Source organism: Aegilops tauschii, chromosome 5 (assembly GCF_002575655.3).
Source record: "Aegilops tauschii subsp. strangulata cultivar AL8/78 chromosome 5, Aet v6.0, whole genome shotgun sequence".
NCBI lineage: Eukaryota > Viridiplantae > Streptophyta > Magnoliopsida > Poales > Poaceae > Aegilops > Aegilops tauschii.
In genome coordinates this window covers 520,851,678-520,878,288 of record NC_053039.3, presented here as the reverse complement: position 1 = coordinate 520,878,288, position 26,611 = coordinate 520,851,678, and positions in this window count along the sequence as shown.

Below are 26,611 nucleotides of genomic sequence, written 5' to 3'. Positions count from 1 at the left end.
GTAACAATCATCTTAGAAATATAGGGGATAAATGTTTCTGAGATGGCAGTTTCAATTCAAGTTTTTACAGGTAAGCAAAAAAATCACAGGCTTGTTAACAGTGCACTTTACTCGTGCACTAAGACCATGACCAATCACTATCCCAATGCTTATTGATGATGTACTCGTGACTTGATTAATAAAGTGAGTCATGATGACATTCCCTCATAAAAATAAAAAAACTATCCCGACAACGACACCGACGGTGGATTAAGTTGAATTATATTCAGCAGAACATAGATATTTGGATCTGACTCCACCAGCTAGTAAACAAAAAAAGATTGACTAAAGACAACAATTGAGTTAATTGACGGCCCATATGAGGAAAATTTGAGTTAATTGTGTTGGGGAACGCGGTAATTTCAAGAAAATTCCTACGATCATGCAAGATCAATCTAGGTGATGCGTAGCAACGATAGGGGAGAGTGTGTCTACGTACCCTCGTAGACCGAAAGCGGAAGCGTTAAGTAACGCGGTTGATGTAGTCGAACGTCTTTGCGATCAACCGATCAAGTACCGAACGCACGACACCTCCGCGATCTGCACACGTTCAGCTCGGTGACGTCCCTCGAACTGTAGATCCAGCCGAGGCCAAGGGAGAGTTCCGTCAGCACGACGGGGTGGTGATGGTGATGATGAAGTTACCGGTGCAGGGCTTCGCCTAAGCACTACGACAATATGACCGAGGTGGAAAACTATGGAGGGGGGCACCGCACACGGCTAAAGATCAACTTGTGTGTCTTTGGGGCGCCCCCCTCCCCCGTATATAAAGGAGGGAGGGAGGAGGAGGCCAGCCAGGGGAGGAGGCGCGCCATGGGGGGGCAATCCTACTCCAAGTAGGAATCGTCCCCCCTTCCTATTCCAACAAGGAGAAGGGGGAAGGAGGGGGAGGAGAGAAGGAAAGGGGGGCCGGCCCCCCTAGTCCAATTCGGTTTGGGCTAGGGGGGGGGCGCCACACCTTAGCCTGCCTCCTCTCTTCCACCACTTGGCCCATGAGGCCCAATAACCCCCCGGGGGGTTCCGGTAACCTCCCGGTACTCCGGAAAATACCCGATACACCTCGGAACCATTCCGGTGTCCGAATATAGCGTTCCAATATATCAATCTTTATGTCTCAACCATTTCGAGACTCCTCGTCATGTCCATGATCTCATCCGGGACTCCGAACGACCTTCGGTACATCAAATCACAGAAACTCATAATAGCAATCGTCATCGAACGTTAAGCGTCCGGACCCTACGGGTTCGAGAACTATGTAGACATGACCGAGAACCATCTCCGGTCAATAACCAATAGCGGAACCTGGATGCTCATATTGGTTCCTACATATTCTACGAAGATCTTTATCGGCCAAACCGCATAACAACATACATTGTTCCCTTTGTCATTGGTATGTTACTTGCCCGAGATTCGATCATTGGTATCATCAGACCTAGTTCAATCTCGTTATCAGCAAGACTCTTTACTCGTTCTTTAATATTTCATCCCGCAACTAACTCATTAGTTACAATGCTTGCAAGGCTTATAGTGATGAGTATTACCGAGAGGGCCCAGAGATACCTCTCCGAAACACGGAACTCCTTCGTCCAAACTCCTTCATTTGCTGCTTCCGAAGCAGCAATGTACTCCCTTCACACGTAGATCCTGCCACGACGCTTTGCTTGGAACTGCACCAACTGACAGCTCCTCCATTCAATAAAAATACGTATCCAGTTTGCGACTTAGAGTCATCTGGATCAGTGTCAAAGCTTGGATCGACGTAACCGTTTACGACGAGCTCTTTTTCACCTCCATAAACGAGAAACATATCCTTAGTCCTTTTCAGGTATTTCAGGATGTTCTTGACCACTATCCAGTGCTCCACTCCAGGATTACTTTGGTACCTCCCTGCTATGATTATAGCAAGGCACACATCAGGTCTGGTAGACAACATAGCATACATGATAGAACCTATGGCTGAAGCATAGGGAATGACTTTAATTTTCTCTCTATCTTCTGCAGTGGTAGGGCATTGAGTCTGACTCAACTTCACACCTTGTAACACAGGCAAGAACCCTTGCTTTGACTGGTCCATTTTGAACTTCTTCAAAACTTTATCAAGGTATGTGCTTTGTGAAAGTCCAATTAAGCGTCTTGATCTATCTCTATAGATCTTGATGCCCAATATGTAAGCAGCTTCACCAATGTCTTTCATGGAAAAACTCTTATTCATGTATCCCTTTATGCTATCCAGAAATTCTATATCATTTCCAATCAACAATATGTCATCCACATATAATATTAGAAATGCTACAGAGCTCCCACTCACTTTCTTGTAAATACAGGCTTCTCCAAAAGTCTATATAAAACCATATGCTTTGATCACACTATCAAAGCGTTTATTCCAACTCCGAGAGGCTTGCACCAGTCCATAAATGGATTGCTGGAGCTTGCACACGTTGTTAGCACCCTTTGGATCGACAAAATCTTCTGGTTTCATCATATACAACTCTTCTTCTAGAAATCCATTAGTTACAATGCTTGCAAGGCTTATAATGATGAGTATTACCGAGAGGGCCTATTGATACCTCTCCGAAACACGGAGTGACAAATCCTAATCTTGATCTAAGCCAACCCAACAAACACCTTCAGAGACACCTGTAGAGCACCTTTATAATCACCCTTTTACGTTGTGACGTTTGGTAGCACACAAAGTGTTCCTCCGGTATTCGGGAGTTGCATAATCTCATAGTCCGAGGAACTTGTACAAGTCATGAAGAAAGCAGTAGCAATGGAACTGTAACGATCAAAATGCTAAGCTAACGGGTCGGTCATGTCCATCACATCATTCTCCTAATGATGTGATCCCGTTCATCAAAAGACAACACATGTCTATGGTTAGGAAACATAACCATCTTTGATTAACGAGCTTGTCAAGTAGAGGCATGCTAGGGACAATATGTTTTGTCTACATATTCACACATGTACTAAGTTTCCGGTTAATAGAATTCTAGCATGAATAATAAACATTTATCATGAAATAAGGAAATAAATAATAACTTTATTATAGCCTCTAGGGCATATTTCCTTGAAATTGAATCCTCCCAGTGCATCAGGCACACAGCAGAAGTCAGATCGAATTTGAGTTTATTGAATCCTCACCTATTCCTGGCCTTCCTCATAAGGATAGTTTCACACAAGATTTAATACTAAACTCCCTTTCCATCAATAAAAACAGAGGTAAAAACAAGAATATGCAGAACAAGAAAGAACACCGCCGCCACCAACACTCAGAACCCACCCAGTAAGTTTTTGTCACAGCAGCAAGTCATGTGTGACGCAGGTAGACAACAGTTGGGCCTGATAACCCACAAGTATAGGGGATCACAACAATTTTCGAGGGTAGAGTATTCAACCAGAATTTATAGATTCGACACAACGGGAGCCAAAGAATATTTGAAGGTATTAGCAGCTGACTTGTCAATTCAACCACACCTGGAGATTAATTATCTGCAGCAAAGTGATTAGTAGCACAGTAGTATGATAGTTTTGATGATAGCAGCAGTAGTAACAGTAACAGTAACAGTGATAGTAGTGATATTGTAGCAGTAACGATAGTAGTAGCAACAGTAGTAACTTAGCAAGAACAATATAAGATAAATTCGTAGGCATTGGATCAGTGACTCGTTGGATGATATTCACCATGAGACAGTTATAACCTATGGCAATACGGCACTAGCTCCAGTTCATAAATATAATGTAGGCATGTATTCCGTAAATAGTCATACATGCTTATGGAAAGAATTTGCATGACATCTTTTGTCCTACCCTCCCGGGGCAGCGGGGTCCTATTGGAAACTAAGGGATATTAAGGCCTCCTTTTAATAAAGAACCGGAACAAAGCATTAACACACGGTGAATACATGAACTCCTCAAACTACGGTACTCACCGAGAGTGGTCCCGACTTCTGTCACTCTGAGGTTGCCGGATCATAACACGTAGTAGGTGACTATAACTTGCAAGATCGGATATAGAACATGGATATGATGGTGATAACATAAACGGTTCAAATCTGAAATCATGGCACCCGGGCCCAAAGTGACAAGCATTAAGCATGGCAAAGTCATAGCAACATCAATCTCAGAACATAGTGGATACTAGGGATCAAGCCCTAACAAACCTAACTCGATTACATGATGAATCTCATCCAACTCCTCACTGACCAGCAAGCCTACGAAGGAATTACTCACTCCCGGTGGGGAGTATCATGGAATTGGCGATGGGGATGTGTTGGTGATGACGAAGATCGAAGATCCCCCTCTCCGGAGCCCCAAACGGACTCTAGATCTGCCCTCTCGAGGAAGAACAGGGCTTGGGGGCAGCTCCATCTCGTGAAACGCGATAATTCTTTCTCCCTGATTTTTTTAGAAATATGGGATTTTATAGTGTCAGTTTGGAGGTCAGCGGGGCCACCAGGTGGGCAGCACCCACCTGGGCGCGCCTGGGGGGCTGGCGCGCCTTGGTGGGTTGTGCCCACCCAGGTGCCCTCCTCAGGTCCATCCTGGCTCCAGAAATTCTCTTTTATTGTATAAAAAATCCTTGCAAAGTTTCGTTCCATTCCGAGAAATTTTATTTCTGCACAAAACAACACCATGGTAGTTCTGCTGAAAACAGCGTCAGTCGGGGGTTAGTTTCATTCAAATCATGCAAATTAGAGTCCAAAACAAGAGGAAAAGCATTAGGAAAAGTAGATACGTTGGAGACGTATCAACTCCCCCAAGCTTAATCCTTTGCTTGTCCTCAAGCAATTCAGTTGATAAACTGAAAGTGAAAAAGAAAAACTTTTACGAACTCTTTTGCTCTTGTTTCATAAATAAGCTTAAACATCACCTAGGTTTTCAGCAAAGATTATAACTAACCATGTCGACAATAACTCTTAAAAATTATATTAACTCATATCAATGACATAAACAACTAGAGAGCTATAATAAAATATATGAAATAGCAACATGTTGTCAAAACAACCACGATATAATATGACAATAGTGGCATCTCGCTAGCCCTTTGTGAGACCGCAAAACATAAATGTAGAGCACCCCCAAAGTTCAAGCAGTGACTAAACATTGTAATTCATGGTAGGAAAGATCCAGTCATGATGCACCCAACATTAGCTATACACAATGCATCAGCATGACGGCAGTAGTGCTCTCGGGTTCTGGCGCTTATTTGAGAAGGTGATGACACAACATAAAAGTAAATGGATAGTCCCTTCATAGAGGAAAGCAGTGATTTGCAGAGGTGCCAGAGCTCATGTATTTAAAACAGAGGTAAATGACATTTTGAGACATGCACCCTTCTGATTCACTTCACGACCATCAGTTATCAATATCTTCCATGTTAAGCACGCTAGTGGTGGTTCCCAAGCAGAAATGTAAAGGTTATGACTCCATTAGGAGTTTTTGTTTGCTTATTTGTAAGCTCTTCTCTTTTTTGCAGTTTGGGACTGGGCATCCCTATTACCGCCCTTTTTCTCGTGCGATGGCGAGTGAATAAACACTCGACCTGAGAATAACCCGCTTAGCATGGAAGATACCGACTACCTCTTGTTGTTCCATGAACGATCCAGGCACACAAAAAGGATGTTTATTTGAAGTTTTTAGAGGTGGCACATGCAAATTTAGTTAGGACGGCAGGGTAATACCGCATATAGGTAGGTATGGTGGACTCATCTGGAATAACTTGGGTTCCAGGTTTTTGGATGTAAAAGCAGAGTTCCCACTTAGTACAGGCAAAGGCTAGCAAATAGGTTGAGAAGCGTCCAGCTAGAGAGCAACAATTGTCATGAACATGCATTATGGATAAGTAACATTGGATACTAGCATGAGTAGGATATGAACACCATGAACATAAATATCATAGAGGCTATGTTGGTTTTGATACAACTGCATGCATGAACATGTGCCAAGTCAAGCAACTCGAACATTTAGACGAGGATACCATATCATCATACTACATCACAATCATTTTAATGCAATGTTTGATATCCAAGATAAGTCATTATTCACTCCTAGCTACTTATGCATGGCATGGGAAACTATAATCTCTAATTGTCATTGCAAACATGTTTGATCATAATAGGCTGAATCATGGATACTAGGTTAAACATATTTACAAAAACAGAACAAGGTGAGTTCATACCCGATTGTCCCTGCCACGGCCAGTTCATCTAATATCGTCACTATTGCCTTTCACTTGCACGACCGAATGATTTGAAATAATAATAGTGCAAGAGTGCCATGGACTAAGCTGGAACCTTCAAACATTTTATTCAAGAGGAGAAGACAAAGTAATATGGGCTCTTTGTTAGATCAACGTAATGCAAATGAGAGCCACTCAACATTTTCATCGTGGTCTTCTTCTCGGTATGAATCGATAAAAGAAAAACAAATTCAGAGAAACACACTGAAATATTTTTTGGAGTTTTTGTTTTTTCGAAAGCAAGCAAACGAAAAAGGGAAAAGAAAAAAGGAGAAAAACTATTTACACGGGAAAGCTCCAAACAAGTGAAAGAAGAACAAGGAAATCTTTTTGGGTTTTCTTTTTAGTGATACAACAATTTAAGCTAGAAAGAAAAATCAAAAAGATGCAAGAAACATATTTTTGGATTTTCTCAAAGTTTTTTTTCAAACACACAAGAAGAAAGCAAGAAAATAAATTAAACATGGATGATACAATGAAAAAGTGTGGACACCGAGAACTGGAGTGAAATGTGTGAAAATGAATGTAATGTCGGTGGGAATACGTACTCCCCCAAGCTTAGGCTTTTGGCCTAGCTTGGTAATCAATCAGTAGCCTGGATGGTAGTTGGCGTGGTAGCTCACGGAGGCCCTCGGCGCCGATGCCTCAACCCGCCATGTTGCCTCCACTGCTGCATTGTAAGCTCGAGCCTCGCTCTCCAATACATAATATCTTCCCTTGTTGTGATAGTCAAAAAGAGCAGGCACAGGCAAATATGTGTGCACAAGAGTGGTTTGGTTAAATAACAAATTATAAGTGAAGTCATGAATTCTTCCTTTGAGGATCTTATGGCTTTTTAAAGCCTCAAAATCTAAATACTGCGTGGGTAGGATAGGGTCAAAGGTCAAAGGTGGAACACCCAGCTCTCTTGCTAAACGCGTGGCATAAATCCCGCCATAAAAATAGCCACTCCTAGAGTTGTGCTGCAGTCTGCGTGCAACTATAACATCCCAAATTTTCAATTTGGAATGTTATACATAGGTCATCATATGCTAAGCAACTCAAGGACCCACCGAGAGAGTTGGGGATTTCATTCATATTTGAATTTTCTCAAATATTGAAAAGAGGATCAATTTGATTTTAATTAATTTTTCTCTCCAAAATATTTCCAAAATAAAAAAATAAAAGAGAGGAGATAAAATGACTTCTCCAAAATAAAAGAAATATTGGAGGAAAATTTTTAAAATCAAATAAATGATTTTATTTGGATTTTATTTCTATTTTATTTGAATTAGAAAAATATGCATTTTTCAAAATTGCATTTTAGGCCAGAAAAATGTTCACTTTGTTCTAAATATTTTATTTAGTCGGTGAAAATTGTTTTTGGCATTTTTGGAATTTTTTAATATTTTATTAGGATTTTTCTGTTTGGGCGGAAATTATTTTTTAAAAAAAGTTCGCGGACCGCACTAGGCCAGCGGCCCAGCCAGCCCACAGCCGCCGCCGCCCTCACGCGCGTGCCCGAGCCGGACTCCACCGAGTCCGAGCCGCCGCCGGCCGCCGCCTTGCCCCCTCCCCAAGCAAGCGCCGCCGCCCCCCCTTTATATAGCGAGCCCGGGGGCCCCCTGGAGCCCCAAGCCGCCGCCGCCGCCGCCCGCCGCGCCGCTCGCCGCTGACGCCGCGCCGCCCAGCCGCCAGCCGCGCCGCGCTGCCGCCACCCACCGCCGCCGAAACCGCCCGCCGCCGCCCAAGCCGCCGGCCGAAGCCGCCACCCCGCCTCGCCGGAGTCGCTGCCGGTCTTTTTTCTGTTTAGGTATAAGAAACCACCCTTTTTTATAAACCCAAGATCCGTTTTTTCAATAGCTCGGTTCGGTTTATTGTCGGTTTACTTATTTAGCGGACGTTCATCCGTTCGTTTGTTTTAACGAACGTTATTCGCCGGTTAGGTTCAGACAGCGAATGTTTGTTCGTTAGTCTGTTCGTTTCGTTTTTTTCCACGGATTATCTGCGATTATTTTTTATCGTGATTCTGCCCCTAATCTTCAATCTAGTATATATCTTTTTACTCGTTTATCCAAATTAGATGAAACCAGCGCCTAAATCTTCGTCTCGAAGCCCTCTTTCTAGTTAACCAACTTGAACATGATTTTGGTACTGTAAAATTTGACTTTAGTCCAGATTAGTAAACGATCTTGTTTCGTTCGTATCTTGAGTTTCGTTGCTCCGTTTGAGTTGATTCTTTTTGCAAATCGAAGCTCTTCAGTTGAACTTTCTGTTTGGATCTTCTTATTTGAGTTTTACCCGTGCTTCTATGCTTGAGTGCTTATGTATGCTATTGTTTGTTTGCGATAGAATTCCCGGAGTGCGAAGCGTGCTACTACGAGTCTCTAGGGTTTGTAGATCGTCAGCAAGGCAAGTAACACTTTGATCGTACCTTTTATTACCCAGTTTTTATGCATTAGTTCCAATCCTCAAACATTGCATGGTTAGGATCTGTTTAACATGTGGGTTGGGAAGTAGATGATGATGTAGAACCTATTGCCCTTTTACTATCAAACCTTTGGGAGTTACTTCTATGTTATGCTCAGGTTGCTATGCTATGCTTGTAGACGTGGATTGGTTGAGTGTATCCATGACAGATGTGAGAATTGTTAATTAATGGTTAACTTAAGGTGGCTACTTAAATACACATCTGGGTGGATTGGTTGCGGGCACCTGGAGAATCCAATGTTGTCCTAGGATATCCCGGAGTACCCATGTGCTCATCCTACGGTTCGCCACCCAGGCTCAAAGGGATCATAAGATTATTCATGCTAGAAACTTCCATGTGCAGCCACAAGCTATTATGGGCTCTAGCATAGTTGAGTAGGTTGCATGACCTCTTTCAGTGGTGGGCTAGCAGATGTAGGGGAAAGTAGGTGTAACTGTCCATCCAGAGTAAAGAGTTAATGTTTCTGAAAGACTGTGTCTCGGTCATCCGTTTCTCAAACATCATGTAGTGCGAGAAATTCAACGGAGGAGATCGAGTCTTGTGGGGAAAAGTGCGCAAACCTCTGGAGAGTGTACAAACTAATCATGGTTAGCCGTGTCCCCGGTTATGGACATCTTGAGTATCTGGTTCTTGGATTATCATGTTGATCTCATCACTCTAAATTAATTTGTTGGGTTAATTGATATTGTTTAATTGGGATTGAGTTGGAGGAACCTTCTCAATGTTTAACAACCACCATGATAGTTAAATAAAATTTATTCCTTTGTTGTAGGGAAAAATTGGCTTTATGAAAAATATTAACCATAGAGCTCTCCACCAGCCATATTTGCATGTAGTGATAGCCTTTATTCTGTTGATTGCTCTTTTGTGTTACATTGCCAGCATATTACTGTGCGTGTCAGCATTACTGATCCAGGGATGACACTGATGCACAGAGACTTGACCGTTTGAGGTCTGGTCGCTACAAGATGGTATCAGAGCACACGCTGATTGTAGGACACGACCACTAAGTTAAACCATAGGTCACTCTTCTCTACTCATTTCTGACTCCTCTCCCTTTTCCACTCTATAGGATGGCGGACTCAAGGAACAAGTTTACACAACCGGATGAAGACACACCTTTTGGGCGACACTTGAAGGAAGTCACTAGGTACCTGAACATCGGAATACCAAGCTTCACTGGGACCTACATCGCCACTTTACCAGAAGAGGAGCATTGGATGATTCGAGTTCAAGTTCCAGGAAGGACATTCATGCCAGTTACTGAGCCCATAGAGTTTTCCTTTGATGCACCAACCTGGAGTCTAGGAAAGAGCATGGCAGCCCACATCGCCATGGGACGCATCGGAGAAGTTTATCACAAGGATCTTAAGGACACTATCTACCAGATATATGGGCGCCGAGATGAGCAATGGGAGATGATCAACACCAGGAGGGACAGGTCCATTGCAGCTTTTATCCAGGAGTTAAACCAGCACATTCGTTGCCAGGAGAACCAGATGTGCGCAAGCATGATATATCTGAAGAAGGCGATGACCAGGATTATGGAGCTACAAGAGGAACTCAAGTCTACACGCGACGGATATGAGGAGGAAATGATAATACTAGTGGAGAATAATGACGACCTGACGAGGAAGCTAGGAGTATTCATGGGAGACCCCGCGCCAGGAGGAGATGACGACCATTCCAAAGACATTCGTTCGGAGGACTACATCATCATTTACGACATCGATTCTGACACCGACGATAGCAATGATGACTATGAAGACGAAGCTAGAGCGGATATCATGGAGTCTTCCACCGATCAAAACTTCTAGTCGACCACCATATTATTAGTAGTATACCCCATGTATATAGTAATAGTCCGAGCACTTTTGTAACGATAGTTAGACCGATTATATGCCCTTGTTTGAATTGATTGGTGTGATATGAGTGTGTTTGTCTCATGAGCATATGGGTAGTGTTTTCCCTTTAGACCTCATTCTATTCTGTTTTCTCACCTTTTCTAAACCCATCAGATGCCTCCAAGACATGACAATGGGTTTGCTTTCCAACTGGAGCTCACTCAGTTGATCCAGCTGCAGAATACCTTAATGCAGCTACTAGTTCAGAATCAGAACCAAGGCAACAACAACAACAGCCCACCACCACCACCACCTGTTGATCACTTAGCCCGTTTCCTAAGGCTGAATCCGCCGGTGTTCTCTAGTAGCACCGAGCCGATTGTTGCAGATGATTGGCTCCGCAAGATTGGAAGGGAGCTGACCACTGCAGGATACACAGATGCGGAGAGAGTGCGTTTTGCTGCACATCAGCTTGATGGACCCGCAGCATCATGGTGGGAGAATTTCACAGCCACTTACCCCATTGACACTGTTACATGGGATCAGTTTCAGTAGGCTTTCTGCACTGCCCATGTTTCAGTAGGAGCTATGAACATGAAGAAGCGCGAGTTTCGCAACTTGCGCCAAGGAGGACGCACAGTGGGCCAGTATGTGGATGAGTTTAGTAAGTTAGCACGCTATGCCCCTGATGATGTAGCAACTGACGCTGCTAAGCAGGAGAAGTTTCTGGAAGGACTGAATGATGAGCTGAGCATGCAGTTGATGGTGGCGACATTCAACAACTACCAGGAGTTGGTAGATAGAGATGCCCTTATGATTGAAGGGAAGCAGCAGCAGATAGAGAGCCGCAAGAAGAAGTATGGACAAGGGAAGTACAATTCAGGAGCTCAGCAGAGACCTCGTTTTACCCCGAACTCGGGAGGACACATTCACCATAACCATGGAGGCCATAATTCCAATGGAGGAAGTTCGCATAACCATAGTGGCCCAAGAATGGGAATGGGAATGGAGGAAGCAGCAGCCAGAACCATTCCAACTCGGCAACGCCCGCCAAGAAGGATCTAAGTCACATTACTTGTTTCAAGTGCGGGAAGAATGGACACTACGCCACCGAGTGTTCTGAAGCAAAGAATGGAAATGGCAATGGAAGCTCTGGGAAGAAGCGCAACCCTTTCAACAGGGGACAAGTGAACCACGTTAGTGTGGAGGAGGTTGAAGATCAGCCAGATGCAGTTATAGGTAAGTTTTTGGTTAAGTCGTTTACTATAATCGTTCTTTTTGATACTGGTGCATCGCATTCATACATATCAAGGGGATTTGTGGACAAGTATAAGTTGCCCACCAAAGTTCTTAGGACACCTATTTTAGTAAGCTTGCCAGGAGCAGAGCATATGGCAAGCCAAGGATGTTTTCAGATGCCATTGACCATAGGTAGGCATGTTTTCCCCTCGGATTTTATAATTCTATAGCCGCAAGGGTTGCATGTGATTTTGGGTATGGATTGGTTATCGACGTATGGAGGAAACATCGATTGCGCCAGTAAGTCAATTATGCTCACCACCCCAGAAGGAAGAAGGATCAAGTATGTATCCCGGCATGTGCCGAAGAGGACTCAAGTGAATTCCTTATCAGGAGTTGTACAGGAGGAAGTACCAGTGGTGAAGGATTACCCCGACATATTTCCGGAAGAGTTGCCAGGCATGCCAGCGGATCGAGACATTGAGTTTTTGATTGAGCTTTTGCCAGGCACCGGGCCAATATCAAAGAGACCATATCGGATGCCCGCAAAGGATTTGGAGGAAATTAAGAAGCAGATTAAGGAGTTACTGGATAAAGGTTACATTCGATCAAGTTCTTCACCTTGGGGAGCCCCAGTACTTCTAGTGGAGAAGAAGGATGGATCATTAAGGATTATGATATGAAACTGCACTACCATCCCGGAAAGGCTAATGTAGTAGTAGATGCGTTGAGCTGCAAGAGTTATGTTAATACGCTCATGACCGGAGGATTACCCAAGGAGTTAGCAGAAGATCTTCGCGAGCTATGTTTGGAAATAGTTCCGAGAGGTTATGTAGCAACATTGGAAATTCAGTCCACTTTGATGAGTAAGATCAGAGAAGCCCAGAAGACTGACAAGGAGATTGCCGAGATAAAGGAAAGGATGAGCAAAGGAAAGGCTGAAGGATTTCGTGAGAATGAGCATGATACTTTATGGTTTGAGGATCGCGTATATGTGCCTAATGACCCCGAGATCAGGAAGTTGATTCTGCAGGAGGCCCATGATTCGCTGTATTCGATTCACCCAGGAAATACTAAGATGTATCTGGATTTGAAGGAAAGTTTCTGGTGGACAGGAATGAAGAAGGATATTGCCGAGTATGTAGTAGTATGTGATGTATGTCAGTTGGTTAAGGTAGAGCATCAGAAGCCAGCTAGATTGCTACAGCCATTGCCGATACCCGAATGGAAGTGGGACAAGCTTGGCATGGATTTTATCACTGGATTGCCCAGGACTCGTTCAGGCTATGACTGTATATGGGTTGTAGTTGATCGATTGACAAACGTAGCTCATTTCGTTCCAGTGAAGACCACCTATACGAGTGCTAATTTGGCAAAGATATACATGACCAGGATCGTATGTCTGCATGGAGTTCCGAGGACCATTGTATCAGATAGAGGAACTCAGTTTACCTCAAAGTTCTGGAACCAATTGCATGAGACTTTGGGTACTAGGCTAGAGTTCAGTACAACCTTTCATCCACAGATAGATGGATAGACCGAGAGAGTCAATCAGATTCTAGAGGTCATGTTGAGAGCTTGTGCGCTAGATTATGGATCTAGTTGGGACGACAACTTACCGTATGCAGAGTTCTCTTATAACAACAGCTATCAAGCCAGTTTGAAGATGGCCCCTTTCGAAGCTTTGTACAGAAGGAGGTGCCGGACACCATTATTGTGGGATGAAGTTGGAGACCGTCAGTTGTTTGGACCAGATTTGATTAAAGAGTTCGAAGAGAAGGTTAACCTGATTCGCGACAGACTCAAGGTAGCCCAACCAAGGCAGAAGAGTTATGCGTATTCTAATCGCAAGGAGACAGTTTACAAAGTCGGAGACAGAGTATACCTTCGTGTGTCACCACTTCGAGGAGTTAAGCATTTTGGAGTTAAGGGAAAGCTAGCACCACGTTTTGTGGGACCATACAAAGTTTTGGAGCATATGGGAGAAGTTGCTTACAAGCTAGAATTGCCAAAAGGATTGTTAGGAGTTCACGATGTATTTCACGTTTCCCAGTTAAAGAAATGCCACGCAGAGATGGCCGATATTCCTCTGAGAGATACAGTGCCACTGGAAGCGATTCAGCTGGATAGTGATTTGACCTACGAGGAGAAACCAGTGAAGATTCTCGAGTTTGCCAGCCGAGTTACACGCAGGAAGGTTATCAAGTTTTGCAAAGTTCAATGGAGCCACCATACCGAGGATGAAGCCACCTGGGAACGAAAGGAAGATCTACGTAAGGACCACCCACACCTATTTTCTAGCCAACCCGAATCTCGAGGGCGAGATTCATCTTAAGGGGGGTAGGTTTGTAACATCCCAAATTTTCAACTTGGAATGTTATACATAGGTCATCATATGCATATCATATTTTATTTGCATTTTGGTTTGATCCTAGAAATTCTAAGCAACTCAAGGACCCACGGAGAGAGTTGGGGATTTCATTCATATTTGAATTTTCTCAAATATTGAAAAGAGGATCAATTTGATTTTAATTAATTTTACTCTCCAAAATATTTCCAAAATAAAAAAATAAAAGAGAGGAGATAAAATAACTTCTCCAAAATAAAAGAAATATTGGAGGAAAAATGTTAAAATCAAATAAATGATTTTATTTGGATTTTTATTGCTATTTTATTTGAATTAGAAAAATATGCATTTTTTCAAAATTGCATTTTAGGCCAGAAAGATATTCACTTTGTTCTAAATATTTTATTTAGACGGTGAAAATTGTTTTTGGCATTTTTAGATTTTTTTATATTTTATTAGGATTTTTCAGTTCGGTCTAGAATTATTTAAAAAAAAATTCACGGACCGCACTGGGCCAGCGGCCCAGCCGGCTCACAGCCACTGCCGCCCTCACGCGCGTGCCTGAGCCGGACTCCCCGGAGACCGAGCCGCCGCCGGCCGCCGCCTTGCCCCTCCCCAAGCAAGCGCCGCTGCGCCCCCCCCCCCCTTTATATAGCAAGCCCGGGCCCCTGTGGAGCCCCAAGCCTCCGCCCACGCCTCCCGCCCTCGCTCGCCGACGCCGCTCGCCGCCAGCCACGCCGTGCCGCCGCCACCCACCGCCGCCGCCCTGCCTCGCCGGAGTCGCCGCCGGTCTTTTTTGGTTTAGGTATAAGAAACCGCCCGGTTTTTTTATAAACCCTAGATCCCTTTTTTAGTAACTCGGTTAGGTTTTTCGTCGGTTTATTTATTTAGCAGACATTCGTTCGTTCGTTCGTTTTAATGAACGATGTTCGCCGGTTAGATTCAGACAGCGAACGTTCGTTCGTTAGTCTGTTCGTTTCGTTTTTTCCCAGGGATTTATCATGCGATTATTTTTTATCGCGATTCTGCCCCTGATCTTCAATCTAGTATATCTTTTTACTCGTATATCCAAATTAGATGAAACCAGTGCCTAAATCTTCGTCTCGAAGCCCTCTTTCTAGTTAAACAACTTGAACATGATTTTGGTACTGTAAAATTTGACTTTAGTCCAGATTAGTAAACGATGTTGTTTCATTCGTATCTTGAGTTTCGTTGCTTCGTTTGAGTCGATTCTTTTTGCAAATCAAAGCTCTTCAGTTGAACTTTTCGTTTGGATCTTCTTATTTGAGTTTTACCCATGCTTCTATGCTTGAGTGCTTATGTATGCTATTATTTGTTTGCGGTAGAATTCCCGGAGTGCGAGCGTGCTACTACGAGTCTCTAGGGTTTGCAGATCGTCAGCAAGGCAAGTAACACTTTGATCATACCTTTTATTACCTAGTTTTTATGCATTAGTTCCAATACTCAAACATTGCATGGTTAGGATCTGATTAACATGTGGGTTGGGAAGTAGATGATGATGTAGAACCTATTGCCCTTTTACTATCAAACCTTTGGGAGTTACTTCTACGTTATGCTCAGGTTGCTATGCTATGCTCGTAGACATGGATTGGTTGAGTGTATCCACGACAGATGTGAGAATAGTTAATTAATGGTTAACTTAAGGTGGCTACTTAAATACACATCTGGGTGGATTTGTGACACCCAAAATTTCATTTTTGGATTTTTCAAAATTTTTACTTGACTTGAGGGAGGTGATTTAAAAATTTTCTTCAAAAGAACCCTCCCTTTCAAAATATTTTTTTATGGCAAGAGTTTTATTTGGATTCACCGAAGACTTGTTTTTGGTCTTGGAAGTTCTTGCTTTTTATTTTGGACTCAAACCAAAATGCTTTTCACTTGGGAAAAATGTCTTTTGAAAATTTCTTTGAAAATGCCCTATAACTTTTGGAATGATCCTTTACCACTTTCAACATATCTCCCTTGCCATGACTTAGTGCAAATCCACTCTCATAAACATTTCCTTATCTTTGGATCATGATTTACTTCAAATCCAGCAAGTTGAACCTCTCCATATAAATTTTTCCCATTTATTTCTATCAAAACAATTTCTACCTTATATCTTGATCATTGGAGGTTTACAAAGGAACTACTCTTTCTGCTTTGATTTTTGCCCCCACACCTTTTTCCCTTCCTAGTCCTTTGAACCCTCAACCAAGATCCATGAAGATCCACTGGTCTCCAGTTCAAAATTTTCAAACTATACTTGCTGCAAGTTTGGACCAAATTTGCCAAATTTGATGAAATTCATTCAAATCCTTCTCCAAAACATTCTGAGTAAAATCAGACAACCTCTCGGTGCATTGAGTGGTCACCTCACCAAGCCCCAGCTCCAGGAAATTTTTTCTTCATACCTAATCATTTCATCGAACACCTTCAGAGCACTGTCAATATCAGGTTCAGTCAAATTCAGTTAACAGTGGCTGTATCACTGTCGTTTTCTTCAGTGTCTGTTGTCGATCTCGCCAGTGCCCGGCGTCGCCGTGTTTCCTGTCCCCTCCCCCTTGTCCTCTGCACCGCACGAGCGCCTGGATGCTTGCGGGCGTCGGCGACGAGCTGGAGGAGGTGCGCCGCCCCGTGACCGACGCCAGCGGCGGCTTTGCGGCCGCCAGAGAGAGGCGCAGCGCAGACGGCGCCACCCAGGGCCGCCCAAGCCACCGGAGAGCGCCGCATGGTCTTCCACTCCCCAGTGCACGCTGCCACCCTCGTCGTGAACCGCTGGGCGCGAAGCGCGCTCTCTGCCGCCGTCGTGCCCGTGCGGCCACCCCACCGTGGACCGGCACCATTACGCCAAGACCGACCAGGATTAGCGGGGGAACGGCACTAGTACAGCTCACTGATGCTGCCTGGCCACCTAAACTCCTTGCCAAGCCGCTGCCTCGCCGTAATTGCTCGCCGGAGCAACCCCGTTCACGGCCACCCCCTCGAGCCGCCTATAAATAGAGGCCCCGAGCTCCAGCTAGTACCCACACCACCTCTACACTCCACCAAGACCCTGCCTAGCAACTGGAAGAGCCCCGAGGAAGTCTCCTTCCTCAACTCCGGCCGCCATGACCCGCCACGGGATCCAGCTCGGTTCGCTCCCGTGCGTGCACCTCTGCCGCCCATCTCTTGCCAGTAACTCTCTAGTGCATCCCTCCTTCTGACCCGCGCTTCAATTCGAAGTTTGCAGCACACCACCGGAGTTCCCCACCATCGCCCGAGCCGCCGTCCGCCGGAGAAAGTGTCGCCGTCGACGTGGTACTCCCTGGCGCCCAAGTCCACCACCCACCGACGCGGAAGGACACGCTGATACTCTTGGTACACTCCGATCTCCCTGACTCGCCGTGGTTCGACGCCGGCGACCACCGCAGCCTTCGGGCGCCGGCGAGGTCTTTCAAACCTGACATGTGGACCCCCCACGTCAGCCTCTCTTTCTTTCCCCGCGAACCATTTTCTGTTGGCGCCTTCGGGTAGATTACGTTTTCTCGGTGGGCTTGCGCGTTTCTATTCGGACCGTTTTCTGTTTTCTCAGTTAAACCCCTGGAACTTTTCTGTTTCATTACAGATGAGTCCCTGGACAGAAACCCTTATAACTTTTTAATAAAAAGTGATTTTTGAGTGATTCTTTTTCTGACAGTCTTATAATTTTGTCCAGTTTTCTATGGGATTTATTTGAATTTTTTTTGAGACAAATTTTATGCACGCGTTGGTTTTCACGTTAGTATGCATTTTCGCTATACCGTAGGTTCCGGAAGAGGTGACGGAGCCGCGAACTTCGCCGAGCTAGACTCCGACTTCTCCGAACCAGGCAAGCATGTTTTGAACCTTTGATATGATAGGTGTTTGCATGATTGCGTGAAAGGTTGTGCATGGCATACGAGTATCGTTGAGTACCTCGTTGCATGTGAGGCAACTACCCGTGGGTTCCAAAGTTACGGTGATCTCTGATGAGAGATGGCCTAGTCATGTGGTGACATGAAGGGCAGTAAGGTGGTACTGTTGTAGCATGCCAGCCTTACGTCATCCGTTAAATTCCGACGTTAACGTGGACGGAGTCACGTTATCGTTCTTCCCCCTTCTGTGCTACCACATGTTTTCTGCCAGAATGCGGTTTAGTAAGTTGGTAACCTCTTTCCGTGTACACACCAAACAGAGGGGCCGGGATGATGGTTCCATGGCCCTGGATTAAAGCCAGTCATCCGGTCAGGGGGCATGGGTGTTTCCGGTTGGGACCGAGAGGGGGGCACCCCTTAGAGCGCGCATATAGAAATTTTGATCCCATGCTACGCGAGGTTGTAGCCTCCCCGTCTCAAGGTTTTTCTTGAACGTTGCCGAGGGTGATTCCTGGCTTCGGAATGTTGAATGGGTGTGTACTGGTTAGACGTGTTTCTTCCAAAACACCGTAGATGGAACTAGTCCCCGTGACTACTGAAATCCGTTGGCTGTGGTTAAAGTACAAACTCTGCAGAGTCAAATCCTTTCGAGTCGTCGTGTCCATGGTCAAGTATCGTGAATCAGTGTATTCCATATCTACGTCAAGTCCTCGTGGTTTGTTCTTCTTTCCGGTAAGTGAGCATGAGTAGTAGACTTAGCTGAACGTTACTCCTATGGATGGACTAACACTGTAGTTTATCTCATGCCTGATTATTCTCTGGATATGATTTAAATTCTTGAGCTAATAAGATGTTAAGTTATGAAGCCCTTTATGTGATGTCGCTCAGACGTCCGACTGTGGCATGTTTGTCTTTTATTTCCAATATAAGCCCTTTATGTGATGTCGCTCAGACGTCCGACCGTGGCATATTGTTTATTTACTTTTGATATAAGCCCTTTATGTGATGTCGCTCAGACGTCCGACTGTGGCATGCACTATCTTTTATTTCCTTTTATAAGCTCTTTATGTGGTGTCGCCCTGACGCCCGACTGCGGCATTATTATTCTTGCAGTTTCCTCTCGAGGAGTCATTCAGACCCTCGTTTGGCACCCAGTATTTAATTTGGGATTTCGGGAGGACTACCGCCCGACTTCTCTTTTATTCCCTATGCATTTTTGTCTCTATGTCTGAATGCACTTGTTAATCTGTTCATTTTCTTCATGTTTACGTTTGTTATATCTTATGTTCGAACTGTCTTGCGAGTACTTTCATAGTACTCACCTGGCTTGTTGATTTGGCCAGATGTTGACGAAGGCGATCTCTTGGATTAAGAGTTTGATAGTGCGTCCGACGCCTAGAGGAGTCCCAGTCAGCCCCGTGCGATCCTGGAGTTTGGTCACTTGTGTTATATACGCTTCCGCCACCCGCAATAAGTCTCCTCGAGCCTCACTCCGACGCTCGAAGAGCTGTAGTTTTCAGGAGTCATATCACCCACTTCGCGGTGATATTTCCACCACCGTCGTATCATGAGTTAGTAGTTATGCCACTATCCGCCGTTATGTTTTATCGGCGTTCATGTAATAAATTGTTGAGCAGTCTCCGCTCAACCTGGTATTATATGCAGTACTCCTGGTATTTTTCTTCTGTGACCAAGATACTGTCTACCAGTGAGAAGGAATTCTTCTTTACTGGTCCGTAAAAGGGATTGGTCTCTCAATAAATATTTTATTGAAAAACCGGCCGTGACAAGCTTGGTATCAGAGCCAGGCTGACTGTAAGAAGCCACTAGGTGCGATCGCTAATCGGTTATTAGCGTCTTTTGTGCTTTTTCAGCATTTTGCAATTGTAGCTATTTTCTGTTGGTCATCATAAATTTATGACTTGACTACTCAGAATTTTTGCCTACTTTTGTAGATGGCTGGTAGCAGCTGCGAGACTCGAGTGTTCACGAACGTGCCCGAGGGGTTTGTCAAACTCCTCGTCTCCATCACCAAGCTCGCGATCGGGCCAGCGACTCACCCGGAGTTCACGCTTTACCAGCACAAGCTCAGTGACGACGTGTCTATGCACCAAGCTGTGGTGCAATTCAAGGGAGGACGTTCTGCAACTCGCCACTTCCATTTTGTGGGAAGGGCCATGCCTACGGAGAGGCATGCCATGCAGATGGCGGCCCGTGAGGTGATAGCTCGTCTTCGGGACATCCTTCCTATGATGAAGACTCGTCGCTACCGCTACCTCCCATGCCATGTGCCATATACTTGTCACTATGCATTTGCCTGCCATCGGGGAGAACGAGATGAAGCCATCGAGATGGTTGTGGAGTATCTCAAGGCTCTGGAGGAGTCTTTCGGCAACCTCGTGGACGATCTTGTGGCTGGCCGCATGGACTTAGTCCGGGGCGGTCCTGCCAGCAGGAAGGAGCTCCTCCTCACAGCACCGCCTCTGACATTCGTCTTGTCTTCAGCCTCTTATGCACCGGCCGTTTTGGCCACTGCTCGCCGTCTGCCTACCACTGAGGAGTTCGACCGAGTCATCGCTCCTACTCCAGTCAGAGCTGCACCGCCTGCCACACGCACACTACCGCCTGTCGCCCCCGCACCATCACCGCAGCGCAGTGTTATGCGCCAGGAGCCAGCTAGAGAGGAGGTGGAGGTTGAATCTCCTGCACCGCTGAGTCTTGCCCTCGGCAAGGGGAAGGACATCGTCACCATCTCCGACTGAGAGCGCCGAGTAGCCGCGCGTTATGTCTGCCTGTATGATGTGTTTTATCTGTACGCTAGTTTGTATTAGTGTGTTCGCTGCATTCCGGAGGAGTATGCTAGTCTATATAACATGTCAGGATTGTGTACGCACATCCTGAGTGCTGTATCGTGTGTTTGCTTTTCGCGTGTAAGATATATGCTAAGCAGTTCTTCTCCGTGCAAAATCGTTTATGTTTTCTTAAAAACCTTGAGGTCTTTTAAATTGTTGCCTTTGCAAGATTTTCCTTGTGCCACACAGTTCTTCTCATGAGTTTTGCAAAATAATACCCCAGACTGGATAACTGTCTCGTCCGTGGACCCGTTCCATGCCCAATCAGCCAGAAGAAGTTTATGGGACACAGACTAGCAACAACTTCACTCAGGGACAGTCCAGTCAACAGGACAGCGAAGCAGCCCTGTCTCAAGTATGCCGTCTCTTCGAACAAAGCCAGCAACAGCACCAAGAGATGATGAATCACGTCATCAATATGGGAAACCACCGTGAACCCTATCAACCACATTCCAAGTTATCTGAGTTACAGAAGACTCGCCCGTCAACTTTTGCTCACACTGATAGGCTGCTGGAAGCCGATGACTGGCTTCGTGATATCGAGAGGAAGCTGATTATTGCTCAGTGCTCAGATAATGAGAAGGTGCTTTATGCACCACACTACCTTACTGGAGCAGCTGCAGCATGGTGGGAGAACTTCTTACACATGCATCCCAGTGAACACAACATCACCTGGGAAGAATTCCAGGAAGGCTTTCGTGGGGCACACATCCCCAGGAGCATCATAAAAATCAAGAAGAGAGAATTTGACGATCTCAAGCAAAGAAGCATGTCAGTGACAGAATACAACGGTCAGTTTACCCAGCTATCTCGTTATGCCTACGACGAGCACATGACAGAGAACAAGAAGATGGAAAAATTCCTGGACGGCCTTGCACCGGCACTAAAATGCCAACTGGTTGTACACACTTTCCCGGATTTTAAAACTCTGGTTGACAAGGCCATTACCTTGGAGAATGAGCGCCGTAGTCTGGAAGATCTCCGTAAGCGAAAGAGGGACAAGATGACTCTTGCTCGCAACAACCGAAGCAAGACTGAGGTCCCAAGGACAGAAGCAAGGAAATCCACGACTACTGATCTAAGGCCCGTCAGACAGTTTCATGCCAGGGACAAGGAGTTCACGTACCGTCCAGGGGTCACCTGCTATGCTTGTGGTGAAGAAGGGCACTATGCTAAACAGTGCCCAAAGCCGAGGAACTCGGCCCCCAAGCCAAACAATGGTGGGAATAATCCAGCCCCCAAGCGCAACAATTTCAATCCCAACAACAACCACAGGAAGGGTCACCTGAACCATGTGACCAGGGAAGAAGCGCAGAATGCCCCAGACATCGTGCTCGGTACGTTCCCTGTCAACACAATACCTGCCATGGTTTTGTTTGATTCTGGAGCTTCCCATTCGTTCGTTTCGAAGAATTTTGTTTTGCAACATGGTTTTCCGATACTTCCCTTGGAAAAATCTATGATCATCAAGTCCCCCGGAAATAAGCAAATCGCTCAGAGTTACTGCCAAGGAGTAATCATTGAGTTCGAAGGACTACAGTTCCAAGCAAATCTCATCGTGTTGGAAAATAAAGGACTGGATGTCATTTTAGGGATGGACTGGTTAACCACCAACAAAGGATTCATTGACTGTTTCAATCGGACCGTGATTCTCACTCACCATCACAGCAAGACAATAAAGGTTACAGCTCAAGAAGGGCCACGGTCACGGCAACCAAAACTGAACAAAGTGGACATTTAAGAACTGAGAAAAGTTCCAGTGGTATGCGAGTTTCCTGACGTATTTCTTGAAGAACTGCCAGGCATGCCACCAGACCGAGAGATAGAATTCAGCATCGAACTAGCACCTAGCACCGCTCCCATCTATAAGAAACCTTATAGAATGGCACCCTCAGAATTGGTGGAGTTGAAGAAGCAGATAAAGGAATTATTGGACAAAGGATTTATTCGAGCCAGCTCCTCACCATGGGGTTCGCCAGTGTTGTTCGCCAAGAAAAAGGATGGGACACTGAGACTGTGTATAGACTATCGAGCTCTCAATATGGTCACCATCAAAAACAAATATCCGATGCCAAGGATAAATGATTTGTTTGACCAGCTCGCACAACCCAAGGTGTTCTCAAAAATTGATTTGAGATCGGGATATCATCAATTGAAAGTACGGACAGAAGATATCCCTAAAACAGCATTCACCTCCAGATACGGATTATATGAATTCACAGTGATGCCTTTTGGTCTAACAAACGCCCCCGCATATTTCGTCCACCTCATGAACAAAGTGTTCATGAAATTCATGGACAAATTTGTTGTGGTGTTCATTGACGATATTCTGGTATATTCAAGGACACCAGAAGAGCATGCTGAGCATCTCAGAATTGTTTTGGGAGAATTAAGGAAACATCAGTTGTACGCCAAATTTAGCAAGTGTGAATTTTGGCTAAGGCAAGTTGGTTTCCTAGGCCACATATTAAACCAAGAAGGCGTGGCCGTAGACCCAGAGAAGGTCAAAGCCATACTTGACTGGAAGCCACCCGCCAACGTTACAGATGTGCGGAGTTTCCTGGGAATGGCCGGATATTACAGAAGATTTATTGAAGGATTCTCCACTGTGGCAAAACCAATAACACAGTTGCTCAAGAAAGACAAGAAATTTGTATGGACGGAAGCATGCGAGAGAAGCTTCCAAGAACTTAAGAAGAAGCTAACAACCGCACCGGTATTAACCGTGCCAGACATACACAAGAGTTTTGAAGTATATTGTGACGCGTCCCGAAAATGCTTCGGATGTGTACTAATGCAGGATGGCAAAGTTGTCGCGTATGCCTCCAGGCAGCTGCGAAAACATGAGGAAAATTACCCAACACATGACTTGGAGCTAGCAGCAGTCATACATGCACTCAAGGAGTGGAGGCACTTTCTGTTGGGAAATCGCTGTGAAATATATACGGACCATAAGAGCCTCAAATATATTTTCACACAGCCAGAGCTAAATTTACGCCAACGACGCTGGTTGGAATTGGTCAAGGACTATGATGTCGGCATTCACTACCATCCAGGGAAAGCAAATGTAGTGGCTGATGCCCTTAGTCGAAACCCCAGCCCGGACAACGACGGTCCGCAAAACTTGGGGCCTGAGTTTCAGCAAGAGTTCGCTAGGCTCAACATGGTGTTAGTCTCTGAGGGTACCGTATCAAATCTGGAGATACAACCCACCCTAGTGGAACAAGTTAAGAAGGCTCAATAGGGACATCCCAGCATCGAAGGTATAAAGAAGAAAATGAACCTTGGTAAGGCTTCAGAGTTCATCATAGACAGTGAAGGAATATTATGGTACGGAGACAGACTTTGCGTACCTAACATTGAGGAACTCAAGCAACAAATCCTAACCGAAAGCCACACCGCTCCATACTCGATCCATCCTGGAGGAACCAAAATGTACAAAGACATTCAGGAAAGATTTTGGTGGCACGGTATGAAAAGGGATATAGCCGCATTTATTGCTTGTTGCGATTCATGTCAGCGCATCAAGGCCGAGCATCAAAAGCCAGTAGGGCTACTCCAGCCAAACAGGATACCGGAGTGGAAATGGGATGAAATAGGAATGGACTTCATCGTTGGACTACCACGATCACAACGCGGAAATGACGCCATCTGGGTCATCACAGACCGACTAACCTAGGTTGCTCATTTCATTCCCGTGAAGACTACCTACTCCACACAGAGACTGGCCAAACTTTATCTCTCCCGTATAGTTTGTTTGCATGGAGTCCCAAAGACTATAATATCCGACCGAGGCACATAATTTGTCTCCAAATTTTGGGATCACCTGCAACAAGCTCTGGGCACGCAGCTAGCTTTCAGTACAGCGTACCACCCTCAGACTGATGGACAAACGGAACGTGTGAACCAAATCCTAGAGGATATGCTGGGAGCCTGCGTGCTCACCTATGGATCCAGTTGGGAGGAAAGTTTACCGTATGCCGAGTTTGCTTACAACAACAGTTACCAGGCCAGCTTGCAAATGGCACCCTTTGAAGCATTGTACGGACGGAGGTGTCGTACCCCACTGAATTGGTCAGAAACAGGTGACAGCCGTATCTTCGGCCCAGACATGCTTAAAGAGGCCGAGGAGAAAGTTAAGCAGATCAGGGACAGACTCAAGACAGCGCAGAGCCGACAAAAGAACTACTACGATCAAAAACATCGTGAGGTCAGCTTTGAACCCGGTGATTCTGTATACCTACGAGTGTCTCCTATGCGGGGCCTACAACGGTTCAAAATTAAGGGGAAGCTATCCCCGAGATTTATCGGGCCATTCTGTATAAGGGCACGAAGAGGCACAGTGGCCTACAAACTAGACTTACCCAAGGAGCTGTCAGACGTCCATGACGTATTCCACGTCTCACAATTGAGAAAATGTGTAAGTAACCCGGAGAAGCATGTATCTCATGAGGGCATTGATGTACAACCAGATCTCACCTACAGAGAGCGGCCAGTAAAGATACTGGAAGTGTCTGAACGGAGGACCCGTCAGAAAACGACCAAATTTTTCAGAGTTCAGTGGAGCAACCACACTGAGGATGAAGCTACATGGGAAAGGGAAGATTTTCTCCAGGCAGAATATCCATATCTATTCGAGGACCAGCTGAAATCTCGAGGACGAGATTTTTCCTAAGGGGGTAGGTGTTGTGACATTCAAAATTTCATTTTTGGATTTTTCAAAAATTTTACTTGACTTGAGGGAGGTGATTTAAAATTTTTCTTCAAAAGAACCCTCCCTTTCAAAATAGTTTTTTTATGGCAAGAGTTTTATTTGGGTTCACCCAAGACTTGTTTTTGGTCTTGGAAGTTCTTTCTTTTTATTTTGGACTCAAACCAAAATGCTTTTCACTTGGGAAAAATGTCTTTTGAAAATTTCTTTGAAAATGCCCTATAACTTTTGGAATGATCCTTTACCACTTTCAACATATCTCTCTTGCCATGACCTTAGTGCAAATCCACTCTCATAAACCTTTCCTTATCTTTGGATCATGATTTACTTCAAATCCAGCAAGTTGAACCTCTCCATATAAATTTTTCCCATTTATTTCTATCAAAACAATTTCTACCTTATATCTTGATCATTGAAGGTTTACAAAGGAACTACTCTTTCTGCTTTGATTTTTGCCCCCAAACCTTTTTCCCTTCCTAGTCCTTTGAACCCTCAACCAAGATCCATGAAGATCCACTGGTCTCCAGTTCAAAATTTTCAAACTATACTTGCTGCAAGTTTGGACCAGATTTGCCAAATTTGATGAAATTCATTCAAATCCTTCTCCAAACAATTCTGAGTAAAATCAGACAACCTCTGGGTGCATTGAGTGGTCACCTCACCAAGCCCCAGCTCCAGGAAAAAATTTCTTCATACCTAATCATTTCATCGAACACCTTCAGAGCACTGTCAATATCAGGTTCAGTCAAATTCAGTTAACAGTGGCTGTATTACTGTCGTTTTCTTCAGTGTCTGTTGTCGATCTCGCCAGTGCCCGGCGTCGCCGTGTTTCCTGTCCCCTCCCCCTTGTCCTCTGCACCACATGAGCGCCTGGATGCTTGCGGGCGTCGGCGACGAGCTGGAGGAGGTGCGCCGCCCCGTGACCGACGCCAGCGGCGGCTTTGCGGCCGCCAGAGAGAGGCGCAGTGCAGACGGCGCCACCCAGCGCCGCCCAAG